The sequence below is a fragment of the Vigna unguiculata genome, unplaced genomic scaffold (genome assembly GCF_037176805.1).
Source record: "Vigna unguiculata cultivar grain cowpea cultivar isolate G323 ecotype 2 unplaced genomic scaffold, ASM3717680v1 ptg000026l_ERROPOS8192196, whole genome shotgun sequence".
In the NCBI taxonomy this organism is placed as follows: Eukaryota; Viridiplantae; Streptophyta; class Magnoliopsida; order Fabales; family Fabaceae; genus Vigna; species Vigna unguiculata.
Window position 1 is genome coordinate 20132 of NW_028196670.1, and position 16873 is coordinate 37004.

The window sequence follows — 16873 nt, forward strand, 5'->3', positions numbered from 1 at the left end:
CTAAATTATCACCTAAATCATTCCAACTGACTACTACCAAAATCTCTTCAGACCAAAACAACCCACCTCACCTCCCCGTGCCCCCGCGCCGCGCCAAGTGTTCAAACTTAGGCCCAATGCGAAACCCATATGTACATTGATCGTGCAATACTTCACAGGTGCGATCATACCAGCACTAATGCACCGGATCCCATCAGAACTCCTCAGTTAAGCGTGCTTGGGCGAGAGTAGTACTAGGATGGGTGACCTCCTGGGAAGTCCTCGTGTTGCACCTCTTTTTTACGTTATTTTCTTTTCCCACGTTCTTTTCATCACTGTTTTCTTTTGCAATCAAATCCTAAATTATCACCTAAATCATTCCAACTGACTACTACCAAAATCTCTTCAGACCAAAACAACCCACCTCACCTCCCCGTGCCCCCGCGCCGCGCCAAGTGTTCAAACTTAGGCCCAATGCGAAACCCATATGTACATTGATCGTGCAATACTTCACAGGTGCGATCATACCAGCACTAATGCACCGGATCCCATCAGAACTCCGCAGTTAAGCGTGCTTGGGCGAGAGTAGTACTAGGATGGGTGACCTCCTGGGAAGTCCTCGTGTTGCACCTCTTTTTTACGTTATTTTCTTTTCCCACGTTCTTTTCATCACTGTTTTCTTTTGCAATCAAATCCTAAATTATCACCTAAATCATTCCAACTGACTACTACCAAAATCTCTTCAGACCAAAACAACCCACCTCACCTCCCCGTGCCCCCGCGCCGCGCCAAGTGTTCAAACTTAGGCCCAATGCGAAACCCATATGTACATTGATCGTGCAATACTTCACAGGTGCGATCATACCAGCACTAATGCACCGGATCCCATCAGAACTCCGCAGTTAAGCGTGCTTGGGCGAGAGTAGTACTAGGATGGGTGACCTCCTGGGATGTCCTCGTGTTGCACCTCTTTTTTACGTTATTTTCTTTTCCCACGTTCTTTTCATCACTGTTTTCTTTTGCAATCAAATCCTAAATTATCACCTAAATCATTCCAACTGACTACTACCAAAATCTCTTCAGACCAAAACAACCCACCTCACGTCCCCGTGCCCCCGCGCCGCGCCAAGTGTTCAAACTTAGGCCCAATGCGAAACCCATATGTACATTGATCGTGCAATACTTCACAGGTGCGATCATACCAGCACTAATGCACCGGATCCCATCAGAACTCCTCAGTTAAGCGTGCTTGGGCGAGAGTAGTACTAGGATGGGTGACCTCCTGGGAAGTCCTCGTGTTGCACCTCTTTTTTACGTTATTTTCTTTTCCCACGTTCTTTTCATCACTGTTTTCTTTTGCAATCAAATCCTAAATTATCACCTAAATCATTCCAACTGACTACTACCAAAATCTCTTCAGACCAAAACAACCCACCTCACCTCCCCGTGCCCCCGCGCCGCGCCAAGTGTTCAAACTTAGGCCCAATGCGAAACCCATATGTACATTGATCGTGCAATACTTCACAGGTGCGATCATACCAGCACTAATGCACCGGATCCCATCAGAACTCCGCAGTTAAGCGTGCTTGGGCGAGAGTAGTACTAGGATGGGTGACCTCCTGGGAAGTCCTCGTGTTGCACCTCTTTTTTACGTTATTTTCTTTTCCCACGTTCTTTTCATCACTGTTTTCTTTTGCAATCAAATCCTAAATTATCACCTAAATCATTCCAACTGACTACTACCAAAATCTCTTCAGACCAAAAAAACCCACCTCACGTCCCCGTGCCCCCGCGCCGCGCCAAGTGTTCAAACTTAGGCCCAATGCGAAACCCATATGTACATTGATCGTGCAATACTTCACAGGTGCGATCATACCAGCACTAATGCACCGGATCCCATCAGAACTCCTCAGTTAAGCGTGCTTGGGCGAGAGTAGTACTAGGATGGGTGACCTCCTGGGAAGTCCTCGTGTTGCACCTCTTTTTTACGTTATTTTCTTTTCCCACGTTCTTTTCATCACTGTTTTCTTTTGCAATCAAATCCTAAATTATCACCTAAATCATTCCAACTGACTACTACCAAAATCTCTTCAGACCAAAACAACCCACCTCACGTCCCCGTGCCCCCGCGCCGCGCCAAGTGTTCAAACTTAGGCCCAATGCGAAACCCATATGTACATTGATCGTGCAATACTTCACAGGTGCGATCATACCAGCACTAATGCACCGGATCCCATCAGAACTCCGCAGTTAAGCGTGCTTGGGCGAGAGTAGTACTAGGATGGGTGACCTCCTGGGAAGTCCTCGTGTTGCACCTCTTTTTTACGTTATTTTCTTTTCCCACGTTCTTTTCATCACTGTTTTCTTTTGCAATCAAATCCTAAATTATCACCTAAATCATTCCAACTGACTACTACCAAAATCTCTTCAGACCAAAACAACCCACCTCACGTCCCCGTGCCCCCGCGCCGCGCCAAGTGTTCAAACTTAGGCCCAATGCGAAACCCATATGTACATTGATCGTGCAATACTTCACAGGTGCGATCATACCAGCACTAATGCACCGGATCCCATCAGAACTCCGCAGTTAAGCGTGCTTGGGCGAGAGTAGTACTAGGATGGGTGACCTCCTGGGATGTCCTCGTGTTGCACCTCTTTTTTACGTTATTTTCTTTTCCCACGTTCTTTTCATCACTGTTTTCTTTTGCAATCAAATCCTAAATTATCACCTAAATCATTCCAACTGACTACTACCAAAATCTCTTCAGACCAAAACAACCCACCTCACGTCCCCGTGCCCCCGCGCCGCGCCAAGTGTTCAAACTTAGGCCCAATGCGAAACCCATATGTACATTGATCGTGCAATACTTCACAGGTGCGATCATACCAGCACTAATGCACCGGATCCCATCAGAACTCCGCAGTTAAGCGTGCTTGGGCGAGAGTAGTACTAGGATGGGTGACCTCCTGGGAAGTCCTCGTGTTGCACCTCTTTTTTACGTTATTTTCTTTTCCCACGTTCTTTTCATCACTGTTTTCTTTTGCAATCAAATCCTAAATTATCACCTAAATCATTCCAACTGACTACTACCAAAATCTCTTCAGACCAAAACAACCCACCTCACGTCCCCGTGCCCCCGCGCCGCGCCAAGTGTTCAAACTTAGGCCCAATGCGAAACCCATATGTACATTGATCGTGCAATACTTCACAGGTGCGATCATACCAGCACTAATGCACCGGATCCCATCAGAACTCCGCAGTTAAGCGTGCTTGGGCGAGAGTAGTACTAGGATGGGTGACCTCCTGGGAAGTCCTCGTGTTGCACCTCTTTTTTACGTTATTTTCTTTTCCCACATTCTTTTCATCACTGTTTTCTTTTGCAATCAAATCCTAAATTATCACCTAAATCATTCCAACTGACTACTACCAAAATCTCTTCAGACCAAAAAAACCCACCTCACGTCCCCGTGCCCCCGCGCCGCGCCAAGTGTTCAAACTTAGGCCCAATGCGAAACCCATATGTACATTGATCGTGCAATACTTCACAGGTGCGATCATACCAGCACTAATGCACCGGATCCCATCAGAACTCCTCAGTTAAGCGTGCTTGGGCGAGAGTAGTACTAGGATGGGTGACCTCCTGGGAAGTCCTCGTGTTGCACCTCTTTTTTACGTTATTTTCTTTTCCCACGTTCTTTTCATCACTGTTTTCTTTTGCAATCAAATCCTAAATTATCACCTAAATCATTCCAACTGACTACTACCAAAATCTCTTCAGACCAAAACAACCCACCTCACCTCCCCGTGCCCCCGCGCCGCGCCAAGTGTTCAAACTTAGGCCCAATGCGAAACCCATATGTACATTGATCGTGCAATACTTCACAGGTGCGATCATACCAGCACTAATGCACCGGATCCCATCAGAACTCCGCAGTTAAGCGTGCTTGGGCGAGAGTAGTACTAGGATGGGTGACCTCCTGGGAAGTCCTCGTGTTGCACCTCTTTTTTACGTTATTTTCTTTTCCCACGTTCTTTTCATCACTGTTTTCTTTTGCAATCAAATCCTAAATTATCACCTAAATCATTCCAACTGACTACTACCAAAATCTCTTCAGACCAAAACAACCCACCTCACCTCCCCGTGCCCCCGCGCCGCGCCAAGTGTTCAAACTTAGGCCCAATGCGAAACCCATATGTACATTGATCGTGCAATACTTCACAGGTGCGATCATACCAGCACTAATGCACCGGATCCCATCAGAACTCCGCAGTTAAGCGTGCTTGGGCGAGAGTAGTACTAGGATGGGTGACCTCCTGGGAAGTCCTCGTGTTGCACCTCTTTTTTACGTTATTTTCTTTTCCCACGTTCTTTTCATCACTGTTTTCTTTTGCAATCAAATCCTAAATTATCACCTAAATCATTCCAACTGACTACTACCAAAATCTCTTCAGACCAAAACAACCCACCTCACGTCCCCGTGCCCCCGCGCCGCGCCAAGTGTTCAAACTTAGGCCCAATGCGAAACCCATATGTACATTGATCGTGCAATACTTCACAGGTGCGATCATACCAGCACTAATGCACCGGATCCCATCAGAACTCCGCAGTTAAGCGTGCTTGGGCGAGAGTAGTACTAGGATGGGTGACCTCCTGGGAAGTCCTCGTGTTGCACCTCTTTTTTACGTTATTTTCTTTTCCCACGTTCTTTTCATCACTGTTTTCTTTTGCAATCAAATCCTAAATTATCACCTAAATCATTCCAACTGACTACTACCAAAATCTCTTCAGACCAAAACAACCCACCTCACCTCCCCGTGCCCCCGCGCCGCGCCAAGTGTTCAAACTTAGGCCCAATGCGAAACCCATATGTACATTGATCGTGCAATACTTCACAGGTGCGATCATACCAGCACTAATGCACCGGATCCCATCAGAACTCCGCAGTTAAGCGTGCTTGGGCGAGAGTAGTACTAGGATGGGTGACCTCCTGGGAAGTCCTCGTGTTGCACCTCTTTTTTACGTTATTTTCTTTTCCCACGTTCTTTTCATCACTGTTTTCTTTTGCAATCAAATCCTAAATTATCACCTAAATCATTCCAACTGACTACTACCAAAATCTCTTCAGACCAAAACAACCCACCTCACCTCCCCGTGCCCCCGCGCCGCGCCAAGTGTTCAAACTTAGGCCCAATGCGAAACCCATATGTACATTGATCGTGCAATACTTCACAGGTGCGATCATACCAGCACTAATGCACCGGATCCCATCAGAACTCCGCAGTTAAGCGTGCTTGGGCGAGAGTAGTACTAGGATGGGTGACCTCCTGGGAAGTCCTCGTGTTGCACCTCTTTTTTACGTTATTTTCTTTTCCCACGTTCTTTTCATCACTGTTTTCTTTTGCAATCAAATCCTAAATTATCACCTAAATCATTCCAACTGACTACTACCAAAATCTCTTCAGACCAAAACAACCCACCTCACGTCCCCGTGCCCCCGCGCCGCGCCAAGTGTTCAAACTTAGGCCCAATGCGAAACCCATATGTACATTGATCGTGCAATACTTCACAGGTGCGATCATACCAGCACTAATGCACCGGATCCCATCAGAACTCCGCAGTTAAGCGTGCTTGGGCGAGAGTAGTACTAGGATGGGTGACCTCCTGGGAAGTCCTCGTGTTGCACCTCTTTTTTACGTTATTTTCTTTTCCCACGTTCTTTTCATCACTGTTTTCTTTTGCAATCAAATCCTAAATTATCACCTAAATCATTCCAACTGACTACTACCAAAATCTCTTCAGACCAAAACAACCCACCTCACCTCCCCGTGCCCCCGCGCCGCGCCAAGTGTTCAAACTTAGGCCCAATGCGAAACCCATATGTACATTGATCGTGCAATACTTCACAGGTGCGATCATACCAGCACTAATGCACCGGATCCCATCAGAACTCCGCAGTTAAGCGTGCTTGGGCGAGAGTAGTACTAGGATGGGTGACCTCCTGGGATGTCCTCGTGTTGCACCTCTTTTTTACGTTATTTTCTTTTCCCACGTTCTTTTCATCACTGTTTTCTTTTGCAATCAAATCCTAAATTATCACCTAAATCATTCCAACTGACTACTACCAAAATCTCTTCAGACCAAAACAACCCACCTCACGTCCCCGTGCCCCCGCGCCGCGCCAAGTGTTCAAACTTAGGCCCAATGCGAAACCCATATGTACATTGATCGTGCAATACTTCACAGGTGCGATCATACCAGCACTAATGCACCGGATCCCATCAGAACTCCGCAGTTAAGCGTGCTTGGGCGAGAGTAGTACTAGGATGGGTGACCTCCTGGGAAGTCCTCGTGTTGCACCTCTTTTTTACGTTATTTTCTTTTCCCACGTTCTTTTCATCACTGTTTTCTTTTGCAATCAAATCCTAAATTATCACCTAAATCATTCCAACTGACTACTACCAAAATCTCTTCAGACCAAAACAACCCACCTCACGTCCCCGTGCCCCCGCGCCGCGCCAAGTGTTCAAACTTAGGCCCAATGCGAAACCCATATGTACATTGATCGTGCAATACTTCACAGGTGCGATCATACCAGCACTAATGCACCGGATCCCATCAGAACTCCGCAGTTAAGCGTGCTTGGGCGAGAGTAGTACTAGGATGGGTGACCTCCTGGGAAGTCCTCGTGTTGCACCTCTTTTTTACGTTATTTTCTTTTCCCACGTTCTTTTCATCACTGTTTTCTTTTGCAATCAAATCCTAAATTATCACCTAAATCATTCCAACTGACTACTACCAAAATCTCTTCAGACCAAAAAAACCCACCTCACGTCCCCGTGCCCCCGCGCCGCGCCAAGTGTTCAAACTTAGGCCCAATGCGAAACCCATATGTACATTGATCGTGCAATACTTCACAGGTGCGATCATACCAGCACTAATGCACCGGATCCCATCAGAACTCCTCAGTTAAGCGTGCTTGGGCGAGAGTAGTACTAGGATGGGTGACCTCCTGGGAAGTCCTCGTGTTGCACCTCTTTTTTACGTTATTTTCTTTTCCCACGTTCTTTTCATCACTGTTTTCTTTTGCAATCAAATCCTAAATTATCACCTAAATCATTCCAACTGACTACTACCAAAATCTCTTCAGACCAAAACAACCCACCTCACCTCCCCGTGCCCCCGCGCCGCGCCAAGTGTTCAAACTTAGGCCCAATGCGAAACCCATATGTACATTGATCGTGCAATACTTCACAGGTGCGATCATACCAGCACTAATGCACCGGATCCCATCAGAACTCCGCAGTTAAGCGTGCTTGGGCGAGAGTAGTACTAGGATGGGTGACCTCCTGGGATGTCCTCGTGTTGCACCTCTTTTTTACGTTATTTTCTTTTCCCACGTTCTTTTCATCACTGTTTTCTTTTGCAATCAAATCCTAAATTATCACCTAAATCATTCCAACTGACTACTACCAAAATCTCTTCAGACCAAAACAACCCACCTCACGTCCCCGTGCCCCCGCGCCGCGCCAAGTGTTCAAACTTAGGCCCAATGCGAAACCCATATGTACATTGATCGTGCAATACTTCACAGGTGCGATCATACCAGCACTAATGCATCGGATCCCATCAGAACTCCGCAGTTAAGCGTGCTTGGGCGAGAGTAGTACTAGGATGGGTGACATCCTGGGAAGTCCTCGTGTTGCACCTCTTTTTTACGTTATTTTCTTTTCCCACGTTCTTTTCATCACTGTTTTCTTTTGCAATCAAATCCTAAATTATCACCTAAATCATTCCAACTGACTACTACCAAAATCTCTTCAGACCAAAACAACCCACCTCACCTCCCCGTGCCCCCGCGCCGCGCCAAGTGTTCAAACTTAGGCCCAATGCGAAACCCATATGTACATTGATCGTGCAATACTTCACAGGTGCGATCATACCAGCACTAATGCACCGGATCCCATCAGAACTCCGCAGTTAAGCGTGCTTGGGCGAGAGTAGTACTAGGATGGGTGACCTCCTGGGAAGTCCTCGTGTTGCACCTCTTTTTTACGTTATTTTCTTTTCCCACGTTCTTTTCATCACTGTTTTCTTTTGCAATCAAATCCTAAATTATCACCTAAATCATTCCAACTGACTACTACCAAAATCTCTTCAGACCAAAACAACCCACCTCACGTCCCCGTGCCCCCGCGCCGCGCCAAGTGTTCAAACTTAGGCCCAATGCGAAACCCATATGTACATTGATCGTGCAATACTTCACAGGTGCGATCATACCAGCACTAATGCACCGGATCCCATCAGAACTCCGCAGTTAAGCGTGCTTGGGCGAGAGTAGTACTAGGATGGGTGACCTCCTGGGAAGTCCTCGTGTTGCACCTCTTTTTTACGTTATTTTCTTTTCCCACGTTCTTTTCATCACTGTTTTCTTTTGCAATCAAATCCTAAATTATCACCTAAATCATTCCAACTGACTACTACCAAAATCTCTTCAGACCAAAACAACCCACCTCACCTCCCCGTGCCCCCGCGCCGCGCCAAGTGTTCAAACTTAGGCCCAACGCGAAACCCATATGTACATTGATCGTGCAATACTTCACAGGTGCGATCATACCAGCACTAATGCACCGGATCCCATCAGAACTCCGCAGTTAAGCGTGCTTGGGCGAGAGTAGTACTAGGATGGGTGACCTCCTGGGAAGTCCTCGTGTTGCACCTCTTTTTTACGTTATTTTCTTTTCCCACGTTCTTTTCATCACTGTTTTCTTTTGCAATCAAATCCTAAATTATCACCTAAATCATTCCAACTGACTACTACCAAAATCTCTTCAGACCAAAACAACCCACCTCACGTCCCCGTGCCCCCGCGCCGCGCCAAGTGTTCAAACTTAGGCCCAATGCGAAACCCATATGTACATTGATCGTGCAATACTTCACAGGTGCGATCATACCAGCACTAATGCACCGGATCCCATCAGAACTCCGCAGTTAAGCGTGCTTGGGCGAGAGTAGTACTAGGATGGGTGACCTCCTGGGAAGTCCTCGTGTTGCACCTCTTTTTTACGTTATTTTCTTTTCCCACGTTCTTTTCATCACTGTTTTCTTTTGCAATCAAATCCTAAATTATCACCTAAATCATTCCAACTGACTACTACCAAAATCTCTTCAGACCAAAACAACCCACCTCACCTCCCCGTGCCCCCGCGCCGCGCCAAGTGTTCAAACTTAGGCCCAATGCGAAACCCATATGTACATTGATCGTGCAATACTTCACAGGTGCGATCATACCAGCACTAATGCACCGGATCCCATCAGAACTCCGCAGTTAAGCGTGCTTGGGCGAGAGTAGTACTAGGATGGGTGACCTCCTGGGAAGTCCTCGTGTTGCACCTCTTTTTTACGTTATTTTCTTTTCCCACGTTCTTTTCATCACTGTTTTCTTTTGCAATCAAATCCTAAATTATCACCTAAATCATTCCAACTGACTACTACCAAAATCTCTTCAGACCAAAACAACCCACCTCACCTCCCCGTGCCCCCGCGCCGCGCCAAGTGTTCAAACTTAGGCCCAATGCGAAACCCATATGTACATTGATCGTGCAATACTTCACAGGTGCGATCATACCAGCACTAATGCACCGGATCCCATCAGAACTCCGCAGTTAAGCGTGCTTGGGCGAGAGTAGTACTAGGATGGGTGACCTCCTGGGAAGTCCTCGTGTTGCACCTCTTTTTTACGTTATTTTCTTTTCCCACGTTCTTTTCATCACTGTTTTCTTTTGCAATCAAATCCTAAATTATCACCTAAATCATTCCAACTGACTACTACCAAAATCTCTTCAGACCAAAACAACCCACCTCACCTCCCCGTGCCCCCGCGCCGCGCCAAGTGTTCAAACTTAGGCCCAATGCGAAACCCATATGTACATTGATCGTGCAATACTTCACAGGTGCGATCATACCAGCACTAATGCACCGGATCCCATCAGAACTCCGCAGTTAAGCGTGCTTGGGCGAGAGTAGTACTAGGATGGGTGACCTCCTGGGAAGTCCTCGTGTTGCACCTCTTTTTTACGTTATTTCCTTTTCCCACGTTCTTTTCATCACTGTTTTCTTTTGCAATCAAATCCTAAATTATCACCTAAATCATTCCAACTGACTACTACCAAAATCTCTTCAGACCAAAACAACCCACCTCACCTCCCCGTGCCCCCGCGCCGCGCCAAGTGTTCAAACTTAGGCCCAATGCGAAACCCATATGTACATTGATCGTGCAATACTTCACAGGTGCGATCATACCAGCACTAATGCACCGGATCCCATCAGAACTCCGCAGTTAAGCGTGCTTGGGCGAGAGTAGTACTAGGATGGGTGACCTCCTGGGAAGTCCTCGTGTTGCACCTCTTTTTTACGTTATTTTCTTTTCCCACGTTCTTTTCATCACTGTTTTCTTTTGCAATCAAATCCTAAATTATCACCTAAATCATTCCAACTGACTACTACCAAAATCTCTTCAGACCAAAACAACCCACCTCACGTCCCCGTGCCCCGCGCCGCGCCAAGTGTTCAAACTTAGGCCCAATGCGAAACCCATATGTACATTGATCGTGCAATACTTCACAGGTGCGATCATACCAGCACTAATGCACCGGATCCCATCAGAACTCCGCAGTTAAGCGTGCTTGGGCGAGAGTAGTACTAGGATGGGTGACCTCCTGGGAAGTCCTCGTGTTGCACCTCTTTTTTACGTTATTTTCTTTTCCCACGTTCTTTTCATCACTGTTTTCTTTTGCAATCAAATCCTAAATTATCACCTAAATCATTCCAACTGACTACTACCAAAATCTCTTCAGACCAAAACAACCCACCTCACCTCCCCGTGCCCCCGCGCCGCGCCAAGTGTTCAAACTTAGGCCCAATGCGAAACCCATATGTACATTGATCGTGCAATACTTCACAGGTGCGATCATACCAGCACTAATGCACCGGATCCCATCAGAACTCCGCAGTTAAGCGTGCTTGGGCGAGAGTAGTACTAGGATGGGTGACCTCCTGGGAAGTCCTCGTGTTGCACCTCTTTTTTACGTTATTTTCTTTTCCCACGTTCTTTTCATCACTGTTTTCTTTTGCAATCAAATCCTAAATTATCACCTAAATCATTCCAACTGACTACTACCAAAATCTCTTCAGACCAAAACAACCCACCTCACCTCCCCGTGCCCCCGCGCCGCGCCAAGTGTTCAAACTTAGGCCCAATGCGAAACCCATATGTACATTGATCGTGCAATACTTCACAGGTGCGATCATACCAGCACTAATGCACCGGATCCCATCAGAACTCCGCAGTTAAGCGTGCTTGGGCGAGAGTAGTACTAGGATGGGTGACCTCCTGGGAAGTCCTCGTGTTGCACCTCTTTTTTACGTTATTTTCTTTTCCCACGTTCTTTTCATCACTGTTTTCTTTTGCAATCAAATCCTAAATTATCACCTAAATCATTCCAACTGACTACTACCAAAATCTCTTCAGACCAAAACAACCCACCTCACGTCCCCGTGCCCCCGCGCCGCGCCAAGTGTTCAAACTTAGGCCCAATGCGAAACCCATATGTACATTGATCGTGCAATACTTCACAGGTGCGATCATACCAGCACTAATGCACCGGATCCCATCAGAACTCCGCAGTTAAGCGTGCTTGGGCGAGAGTAGTACTAGGATGGGTGACCTCCTGGGAAGTCCTCGTGTTGCACCTCTTTTTTACGTTATTTTCTTTTCCCACGTTCTTTTCATCACTGTTTTCTTTTGCAATCAAATCCTAAATTATCACCTAAATCATTCCAACTGACTACTACCAAAATCTCTTCAGACCAAAACAACCCACCTCACCTCCCCGTGCCCCCGCGCCGCGCCAAGTGTTCAAACTTAGGCCCAATGCGAAACCCATATGTACATTGATCGTGCAATACTTCACAGGTGCGATCATACCAGCACTAATGCACCGGATCCCATCAGAACTCCGCAGTTAAGCGTGCTTGGGCGAGAGTAGTACTAGGATGGGTGACCTCCTGGGAAGTCCTCGTGTTGCACCTCTTTTTTACGTTATTTTCTTTTCCCACGTTCTTTTCATCACTGTTTTCTTTTGCAATCAAATCCTAAATTATCACCTAAATCATTCCAACTGACTACTACCAAAATCTCTTCAGACCAAAACAACCCACCTCACCTCCCCGTGCCCCCGCGCCGCGCCAAGTGTTCAAACTTAGGCCCAATGCGAAACCCATATGTACATTGATCGTGCAATACTTCACAGGTGCGATCATACCAGCACTAATGCACCGGATCCCATCAGAACTCCGCAGTTAAGCGTGCTTGGGCGAGAGTAGTACTAGGATGGGTGACCTCCTGGGAAGTCCTCGTGTTGCACCTCTTTTTTACGTTATTTTCTTTTCCCACGTTCTTTTCATCACTGTTTTCTTTTGCAATCAAATCCTAAATTATCACCTAAATCATTCCAACTGACTACTACCAAAATCTCTTCAGACCAAAACAACCCACCTCACGTCCCCGTGCCCCCGCGCCGCGCCAAGTGTTCAAACTTAGGCCCAATGCGAAACCCATATGTACATTGATCGTGCAATACTTCACAGGTGCGATCATACCAGCACTAATGCACCGGATCCCATCAGAACTCCGCAGTTAAGCGTGCTTGGGCGAGAGTAGTACTAGGATGGGTGACCTCCTGGGAAGTCCTCGTGTTGCACCTCTTTTTTACGTTATTTTCTTTTCCCACGTTCTTTTCATCACTGTTTTCTTTTGCAATCAAATCCTAAATTATCACCTAAATCATTCCAACTGACTACTACCAAAATCTCTTCAGACCAAAACAACCCACCTCACGTCCCCGTGCCCCCGCGCCGCGCCAAGTGTTCAAACTTAGGCCCAATGCGAAACCCATATGTACATTGATCGTGCAATACTTCACAGGTGCGATCATACCAGCACTAATGCACCGGATCCCATCAGAACTCCGCAGTTAAGCGTGCTTGGGCGAGAGTAGTACTAGGATGGGTGACCTCCTGGGAAGTCCTCGTGTTGCACCTCTTTTTTACGTTATTTTCTTTTCCCACGTTCTTTTCATCACTGTTTTCTTTTGCAATCAAATCCTAAATTATCACCTAAATCATTCCAACTGACTACTACCAAAATCTCTTCAGACCAAAACAACCCACCTCACCTCCCCGTGCCCCCGCGCCGCGCCAAGTGTTCAAACTTAGGCCCAATGCGAAACCCATATGTACATTGATCGTGCAATACTTCACAGGTGCGATCATACCAGCACTAATGCACCGGATCCCATCAGAACTCCGCAGTTAAGCGTGCTTGGGCGAGAGTAGTACTAGGATGGGTGACCTCCTGGGAAGTCCTCGTGTTGCACCTCTTTTTTACGTTATTTTCTTTTCCCACGTTCTTTTCATCACTGTTTTCTTTTGCAATCAAATCCTAAATTATCACCTAAATCATTCCAACTGACTACTACCAAAATCTCTTCAGACCAAAACAACCCACCTCACGTCCCCGTGCCCCCGCGCCGCGCCAAGTGTTCAAACTTAGGCCCAATGCGAAACCCATATGTACATTGATCGTGCAATACTTCACAGGTGCGATCATACCAGCACTAATGCACCGGATCCCATCAGAACTCCGCAGTTAAGCGTGCTTGGGCGAGAGTAGTACTAGGATGGGTGACCTCCTGGGAAGTCCTCGTGTTGCACCTCTTTTTTACGTTATTTTCTTTTCCCACGTTCTTTTCATCACTGTTTTCTTTTGCAATCAAATCCTAAATTATCACCTAAATCATTCCAACTGACTACTACCAAAATCTCTTCAGACCAAAACAACCCACCTCACCTCCCCGTGCCCCCGCGCCGCGCCAAGTGTTCAAACTTAGGCCCAATGCGAAACCCATATGTACATTGATCGTGCAATACTTCACAGGTGCGATCATACCAGCACTAATGCACCGGATCCCATCAGAACTCCGCAGTTAAGCGTGCTTGGGCGAGAGTAGTACTAGGATGGGTGACCTCCTGGGAAGTCCTCGTGTTGCACCTCTTTTTTACGTTATTTTCTTTTCCCACGTTCTTTTCATCACTGTTTTCTTTTGCAATCAAATCCTAAATTATCACCTAAATCATTCCAACTGACTACTACCAAAATCTCTTCAGACCAAAACAACCCACCTCACGTCCCCGTGCCCCCGCGCCGCGCCAAGTGTTCAAACTTAGGCCCAATGCGAAACCCATATGTACATTGATCGTGCAATACTTCACAGGTGCGATCATACCATCACTAATGCACCGGATCCCATCAGAACTCCGCAGTTAAGCGTGCTTGGGCGAGAGTAGTACTAGGATGGGTGACCTCCTGGGAAGTCCTCGTGTTGCACCTCTTTTTTACGTTATTTTCTTTTCCCACGTTCTTTTCATCACTGTTTTCTTTTGCAATCAAATCCTAAATTATCACCTAAATCATTCCAACTGACTACTACCAAAATCTCTTCAGACCAAAACAACCCACCTCACGTCCCCGTGCCCCCGCGCCGCGCCAAGTGTTCAAACTTAGGCCCAATGCGAAACCCATATGTACATTGATCGTGCAATACTTCACAGGTGCGATCATACCAGCACTAATGCACCGGATCCCATCAGAACTCCGCAGTTAAGCGTGCTTGGGCGAGAGTAGTACTAGGATGGGTGACCTCCTGGGAAGTCCTCATGTTGCACCTCTTTTTTACGTTATTTTCTTTTCCCACGTTCTTTTCATCACTGTTTTCTTTTGCAATCAAATCCTAAATTATCACCTAAATCATTCCAACTGACTACTACCAAAATCTCTTCAGACCAAAACAACCCACCTCACGTCCCCGTGCCCCCGCGCCGCGCCAAGTGTTCAAACTTAGGCCCAATGCGAAACCCATATGTACATTGATCGTGCAATACTTCACAGGTGCGATCATACCAGCACTAATGCACCGGATCCCATCAGAACTCCGCAGTTAAGCGTGCTTGGGCGAGAGTAGTACTAGGATGGGTGACCTCCTGGGAAGTCCTCGTGTTGCACCTCTTTTTTACGTTATTTTCTTTTCCCACGTTCTTTTCATCACTGTTTTCTTTTGCAATCAAATCCTAAATTATCACCTAAATCATTCCAACTGACTAGTACCAAAATCTCTTCAGACCAAAACAACCCACCTCACGTCCCCGTGCCCCCGCGCCGCGCCAAGTGTTCAAACTTAGGCCCAATGCGAAACCCATATGTACATTGATCGTGCAATACTTCACAGGTGCGATCATACCAGCACTAATGCACCGGATCCCATCAGAACTCCGCAGTTAAGCGTGCTTGGGCGAGAGTAGTACTAGGATGGGTGACCTCCTGGGAAGTCCTCGTGTTGCACCTCTTTTTTACGTTATTTTCTTTTCCCACGTTCTTTTCATCACTGTTTTCTTTTGCAATCAAATCCTAAATTATCACCTAAATCATTCCAACTGACTACTACCAAAATCTCTTCAGACCAAAACAACCCACCTCACCTCCCCGTGCCCCCGCGCCGCGCCAAGTGTTCAAACTTAGGCCCAATGCGAAACCCATATGTACATTGATCGTGCAATACTTCACAGGTGCGATCATACCAGCACTAATGCACCGGATCCCATCAGAACTCCGCAGTTAAGCGTGCTTGGGCGAGAGTAGTACTAGGATGGGTGACCTCCTGGGAAGTCCTCGTGTTGCACCTCTTTTTTACGTTATTTTCTTTTCCCACGTTCTTTTCATCACTGTTTTCTTTTGCAATCAAATCCTAAATTATCACCTAAATCATTCCAACTGACTACTACCAAAATCTCTTCAGACCAAAACAACCCACCTCACGTCCCCGTGCCCCCGCGCCGCGCCAAGTGTTCAAACTTAGGCCCAATGCGAAACCCATATGTACATTGATCGTGCAATACTTCACAGGTGCGATCATACCAGCACTAATGCACCGGATCCCATCAGAACTCCGCAGTTAAGCGTGCTTGGGCGAGAGTAGTACTAGGATGGGTGACCTCCTGGGAAGTCCTCGTGTTGCACCTCTTTTTTACGTTATTTTCTTTTCCCACGTTCTTTTCATCACTGTTTTCTTTTGCAATCAAATCCTAAATTATCACCTAAATCATTCCAACTGACTACTACCAAAATCTCTTCAGACCAAAACAACCCACCTCACGTCCCCGTGCCCCCGCGCCGCGCCAAGTGTTCAAACTTAGGCCCAATGCGAAACCCATATGTACATTGATCGTGCAATACTTCACAGGTGCGATCATACCAGCACTAATGCACCGGATCCCATCAGAACTCCGCAGTTAAGCGTGCTTGGGCGAGAGTAGTACTAGGATGGGTGACCTCCTGGGAAGTCCTCGTGTTGCACCTCTTTTTTACGTTATTTTCTTTTCCCACGTTCTTTTCATCACTGTTTTCTTTTGCAATCAAATCCTAAATTATCACCTAAATCATTCCAACTGACTACTACCAAAATCTCTTCAGACCAAAACAACCCACCTCACGTCCCCGTGCCCCCGCGCCGCGCCAAGTGTTCAAACTTAGGCCCAATGCGAAACCCATATGTACATTGATCGTGCAATACTTCACAGGTGCGATCATACCAGCACTAATGCACCGGATCCCATCAGAACTCCGCAGTTAAGCGTGCTTGGGCGAGAGTAGTACTAGGATGGGTGACCTCCTGGGAAGTCCTCGTGTTGCACCTCATTTTTACGTTATTTTCTTTTCCCACGTTCTTTTCATCACTGTTTTCTTTTGCAATCAAATCCTAAATTATCACCTAAATCATTCC

General features: G+C 46.8%; 50 non-coding genes across 50 annotated transcripts; all 50 read left to right on the top strand.

Annotated features, from left to right (window-relative positions):
- Positions 1-156: 156 nt before the first annotated feature.
- Positions 157-275, top strand: LOC146878761 (5S ribosomal RNA). The gene has a single exon (XR_014989091.1). It is a non-coding gene; the product is annotated as a 5S ribosomal RNA (ribosomal RNA).
- Positions 276-493: 218 nt separating this feature from the next.
- LOC146878762 (5S ribosomal RNA) lies at positions 494-612 on the top strand. The gene has a single exon (XR_014989049.1). It is a non-coding gene; the product is annotated as a 5S ribosomal RNA (ribosomal RNA).
- A 218-nt stretch (positions 613-830) lies between these two features.
- Positions 831-949, top strand: LOC146878763 (5S ribosomal RNA). Its single transcript, XR_014989076.1, has one exon. It is a non-coding gene; the product is annotated as a 5S ribosomal RNA (ribosomal RNA).
- A 218-nt stretch (positions 950-1167) lies between these two features.
- Positions 1168-1286, top strand: LOC146878764 (5S ribosomal RNA). Its single transcript, XR_014989092.1, has one exon. It is a non-coding gene; the product is annotated as a 5S ribosomal RNA (ribosomal RNA).
- A 218-nt stretch (positions 1287-1504) lies between these two features.
- LOC146878765 (5S ribosomal RNA) lies at positions 1505-1623 on the top strand. The gene has a single exon (XR_014989060.1). It is a non-coding gene; the product is annotated as a 5S ribosomal RNA (ribosomal RNA).
- Positions 1624-1841: 218 nt separating this feature from the next.
- Positions 1842-1960, top strand: LOC146878766 (5S ribosomal RNA). Its single transcript, XR_014989093.1, has one exon. It is a non-coding gene; the product is annotated as a 5S ribosomal RNA (ribosomal RNA).
- Positions 1961-2178: 218 nt separating this feature from the next.
- On the top strand, positions 2179-2297 carry LOC146878767 (5S ribosomal RNA). The gene has a single exon (XR_014989072.1). It is a non-coding gene; the product is annotated as a 5S ribosomal RNA (ribosomal RNA).
- Positions 2298-2515: 218 nt separating this feature from the next.
- Positions 2516-2634, top strand: LOC146878768 (5S ribosomal RNA). Its single transcript, XR_014989077.1, has one exon. It is a non-coding gene; the product is annotated as a 5S ribosomal RNA (ribosomal RNA).
- Positions 2635-2852: 218 nt separating this feature from the next.
- On the top strand, positions 2853-2971 carry LOC146878769 (5S ribosomal RNA). The gene has a single exon (XR_014989083.1). It is a non-coding gene; the product is annotated as a 5S ribosomal RNA (ribosomal RNA).
- Positions 2972-3189: 218 nt separating this feature from the next.
- Positions 3190-3308, top strand: LOC146878770 (5S ribosomal RNA). Its single transcript, XR_014989094.1, has one exon. It is a non-coding gene; the product is annotated as a 5S ribosomal RNA (ribosomal RNA).
- A 218-nt stretch (positions 3309-3526) lies between these two features.
- On the top strand, positions 3527-3645 carry LOC146878771 (5S ribosomal RNA). The gene has a single exon (XR_014989095.1). It is a non-coding gene; the product is annotated as a 5S ribosomal RNA (ribosomal RNA).
- Positions 3646-3863: 218 nt separating this feature from the next.
- Positions 3864-3982, top strand: LOC146878772 (5S ribosomal RNA). Its single transcript, XR_014989106.1, has one exon. It is a non-coding gene; the product is annotated as a 5S ribosomal RNA (ribosomal RNA).
- Positions 3983-4200: 218 nt separating this feature from the next.
- LOC146878773 (5S ribosomal RNA) lies at positions 4201-4319 on the top strand. The gene has a single exon (XR_014989117.1). It is a non-coding gene; the product is annotated as a 5S ribosomal RNA (ribosomal RNA).
- Positions 4320-4537: 218 nt separating this feature from the next.
- On the top strand, positions 4538-4656 carry LOC146878774 (5S ribosomal RNA). The gene has a single exon (XR_014989128.1). It is a non-coding gene; the product is annotated as a 5S ribosomal RNA (ribosomal RNA).
- A 218-nt stretch (positions 4657-4874) lies between these two features.
- LOC146878775 (5S ribosomal RNA) lies at positions 4875-4993 on the top strand. The gene has a single exon (XR_014989139.1). It is a non-coding gene; the product is annotated as a 5S ribosomal RNA (ribosomal RNA).
- A 218-nt stretch (positions 4994-5211) lies between these two features.
- On the top strand, positions 5212-5330 carry LOC146878776 (5S ribosomal RNA). Its single transcript, XR_014989150.1, has one exon. It is a non-coding gene; the product is annotated as a 5S ribosomal RNA (ribosomal RNA).
- Positions 5331-5548: 218 nt separating this feature from the next.
- On the top strand, positions 5549-5667 carry LOC146878777 (5S ribosomal RNA). The gene has a single exon (XR_014988651.1). It is a non-coding gene; the product is annotated as a 5S ribosomal RNA (ribosomal RNA).
- Positions 5668-5885: 218 nt separating this feature from the next.
- LOC146878778 (5S ribosomal RNA) lies at positions 5886-6004 on the top strand. The gene has a single exon (XR_014989078.1). It is a non-coding gene; the product is annotated as a 5S ribosomal RNA (ribosomal RNA).
- Positions 6005-6222: 218 nt separating this feature from the next.
- LOC146878779 (5S ribosomal RNA) lies at positions 6223-6341 on the top strand. The gene has a single exon (XR_014988652.1). It is a non-coding gene; the product is annotated as a 5S ribosomal RNA (ribosomal RNA).
- Positions 6342-6559: 218 nt separating this feature from the next.
- LOC146878780 (5S ribosomal RNA) lies at positions 6560-6678 on the top strand. The gene has a single exon (XR_014988653.1). It is a non-coding gene; the product is annotated as a 5S ribosomal RNA (ribosomal RNA).
- Positions 6679-6896: 218 nt separating this feature from the next.
- LOC146878781 (5S ribosomal RNA) lies at positions 6897-7015 on the top strand. Its single transcript, XR_014989096.1, has one exon. It is a non-coding gene; the product is annotated as a 5S ribosomal RNA (ribosomal RNA).
- Positions 7016-7233: 218 nt separating this feature from the next.
- On the top strand, positions 7234-7352 carry LOC146878782 (5S ribosomal RNA). Its single transcript, XR_014989079.1, has one exon. It is a non-coding gene; the product is annotated as a 5S ribosomal RNA (ribosomal RNA).
- Positions 7353-7570: 218 nt separating this feature from the next.
- On the top strand, positions 7571-7689 carry LOC146878783 (5S ribosomal RNA). Its single transcript, XR_014989144.1, has one exon. It is a non-coding gene; the product is annotated as a 5S ribosomal RNA (ribosomal RNA).
- A 218-nt stretch (positions 7690-7907) lies between these two features.
- Positions 7908-8026, top strand: LOC146878784 (5S ribosomal RNA). The gene has a single exon (XR_014988654.1). It is a non-coding gene; the product is annotated as a 5S ribosomal RNA (ribosomal RNA).
- A 218-nt stretch (positions 8027-8244) lies between these two features.
- On the top strand, positions 8245-8363 carry LOC146878785 (5S ribosomal RNA). Its single transcript, XR_014988655.1, has one exon. It is a non-coding gene; the product is annotated as a 5S ribosomal RNA (ribosomal RNA).
- Positions 8364-8581: 218 nt separating this feature from the next.
- Positions 8582-8700, top strand: LOC146878786 (5S ribosomal RNA). The gene has a single exon (XR_014988657.1). It is a non-coding gene; the product is annotated as a 5S ribosomal RNA (ribosomal RNA).
- A 218-nt stretch (positions 8701-8918) lies between these two features.
- LOC146878787 (5S ribosomal RNA) lies at positions 8919-9037 on the top strand. The gene has a single exon (XR_014988658.1). It is a non-coding gene; the product is annotated as a 5S ribosomal RNA (ribosomal RNA).
- Positions 9038-9255: 218 nt separating this feature from the next.
- On the top strand, positions 9256-9374 carry LOC146878788 (5S ribosomal RNA). The gene has a single exon (XR_014988659.1). It is a non-coding gene; the product is annotated as a 5S ribosomal RNA (ribosomal RNA).
- Positions 9375-9592: 218 nt separating this feature from the next.
- On the top strand, positions 9593-9711 carry LOC146878789 (5S ribosomal RNA). Its single transcript, XR_014988660.1, has one exon. It is a non-coding gene; the product is annotated as a 5S ribosomal RNA (ribosomal RNA).
- Positions 9712-9929: 218 nt separating this feature from the next.
- Positions 9930-10048, top strand: LOC146878790 (5S ribosomal RNA). Its single transcript, XR_014988661.1, has one exon. It is a non-coding gene; the product is annotated as a 5S ribosomal RNA (ribosomal RNA).
- A 218-nt stretch (positions 10049-10266) lies between these two features.
- On the top strand, positions 10267-10385 carry LOC146878791 (5S ribosomal RNA). The gene has a single exon (XR_014988662.1). It is a non-coding gene; the product is annotated as a 5S ribosomal RNA (ribosomal RNA).
- A 217-nt stretch (positions 10386-10602) lies between these two features.
- LOC146878792 (5S ribosomal RNA) lies at positions 10603-10721 on the top strand. Its single transcript, XR_014988663.1, has one exon. It is a non-coding gene; the product is annotated as a 5S ribosomal RNA (ribosomal RNA).
- Positions 10722-10939: 218 nt separating this feature from the next.
- LOC146878793 (5S ribosomal RNA) lies at positions 10940-11058 on the top strand. Its single transcript, XR_014988664.1, has one exon. It is a non-coding gene; the product is annotated as a 5S ribosomal RNA (ribosomal RNA).
- A 218-nt stretch (positions 11059-11276) lies between these two features.
- LOC146878794 (5S ribosomal RNA) lies at positions 11277-11395 on the top strand. The gene has a single exon (XR_014988665.1). It is a non-coding gene; the product is annotated as a 5S ribosomal RNA (ribosomal RNA).
- A 218-nt stretch (positions 11396-11613) lies between these two features.
- Positions 11614-11732, top strand: LOC146878795 (5S ribosomal RNA). Its single transcript, XR_014988666.1, has one exon. It is a non-coding gene; the product is annotated as a 5S ribosomal RNA (ribosomal RNA).
- Positions 11733-11950: 218 nt separating this feature from the next.
- LOC146878796 (5S ribosomal RNA) lies at positions 11951-12069 on the top strand. The gene has a single exon (XR_014988668.1). It is a non-coding gene; the product is annotated as a 5S ribosomal RNA (ribosomal RNA).
- Positions 12070-12287: 218 nt separating this feature from the next.
- Positions 12288-12406, top strand: LOC146878797 (5S ribosomal RNA). Its single transcript, XR_014988669.1, has one exon. It is a non-coding gene; the product is annotated as a 5S ribosomal RNA (ribosomal RNA).
- Positions 12407-12624: 218 nt separating this feature from the next.
- On the top strand, positions 12625-12743 carry LOC146878798 (5S ribosomal RNA). The gene has a single exon (XR_014988670.1). It is a non-coding gene; the product is annotated as a 5S ribosomal RNA (ribosomal RNA).
- Positions 12744-12961: 218 nt separating this feature from the next.
- Positions 12962-13080, top strand: LOC146878799 (5S ribosomal RNA). Its single transcript, XR_014988671.1, has one exon. It is a non-coding gene; the product is annotated as a 5S ribosomal RNA (ribosomal RNA).
- Positions 13081-13298: 218 nt separating this feature from the next.
- Positions 13299-13417, top strand: LOC146878800 (5S ribosomal RNA). The gene has a single exon (XR_014988672.1). It is a non-coding gene; the product is annotated as a 5S ribosomal RNA (ribosomal RNA).
- A 218-nt stretch (positions 13418-13635) lies between these two features.
- LOC146878801 (5S ribosomal RNA) lies at positions 13636-13754 on the top strand. Its single transcript, XR_014988673.1, has one exon. It is a non-coding gene; the product is annotated as a 5S ribosomal RNA (ribosomal RNA).
- A 218-nt stretch (positions 13755-13972) lies between these two features.
- Positions 13973-14091, top strand: LOC146878802 (5S ribosomal RNA). The gene has a single exon (XR_014988674.1). It is a non-coding gene; the product is annotated as a 5S ribosomal RNA (ribosomal RNA).
- A 218-nt stretch (positions 14092-14309) lies between these two features.
- LOC146878803 (5S ribosomal RNA) lies at positions 14310-14428 on the top strand. The gene has a single exon (XR_014989036.1). It is a non-coding gene; the product is annotated as a 5S ribosomal RNA (ribosomal RNA).
- Positions 14429-14646: 218 nt separating this feature from the next.
- Positions 14647-14765, top strand: LOC146878804 (5S ribosomal RNA). The gene has a single exon (XR_014989080.1). It is a non-coding gene; the product is annotated as a 5S ribosomal RNA (ribosomal RNA).
- Positions 14766-14983: 218 nt separating this feature from the next.
- Positions 14984-15102, top strand: LOC146878805 (5S ribosomal RNA). Its single transcript, XR_014988675.1, has one exon. It is a non-coding gene; the product is annotated as a 5S ribosomal RNA (ribosomal RNA).
- A 218-nt stretch (positions 15103-15320) lies between these two features.
- LOC146878806 (5S ribosomal RNA) lies at positions 15321-15439 on the top strand. The gene has a single exon (XR_014988676.1). It is a non-coding gene; the product is annotated as a 5S ribosomal RNA (ribosomal RNA).
- Positions 15440-15657: 218 nt separating this feature from the next.
- LOC146878807 (5S ribosomal RNA) lies at positions 15658-15776 on the top strand. Its single transcript, XR_014988677.1, has one exon. It is a non-coding gene; the product is annotated as a 5S ribosomal RNA (ribosomal RNA).
- A 218-nt stretch (positions 15777-15994) lies between these two features.
- On the top strand, positions 15995-16113 carry LOC146878808 (5S ribosomal RNA). The gene has a single exon (XR_014988679.1). It is a non-coding gene; the product is annotated as a 5S ribosomal RNA (ribosomal RNA).
- Positions 16114-16331: 218 nt separating this feature from the next.
- On the top strand, positions 16332-16450 carry LOC146878809 (5S ribosomal RNA). The gene has a single exon (XR_014988680.1). It is a non-coding gene; the product is annotated as a 5S ribosomal RNA (ribosomal RNA).
- A 218-nt stretch (positions 16451-16668) lies between these two features.
- LOC146878810 (5S ribosomal RNA) lies at positions 16669-16787 on the top strand. The gene has a single exon (XR_014988681.1). It is a non-coding gene; the product is annotated as a 5S ribosomal RNA (ribosomal RNA).
- Positions 16788-16873: the final 86 nt, after the last annotated feature.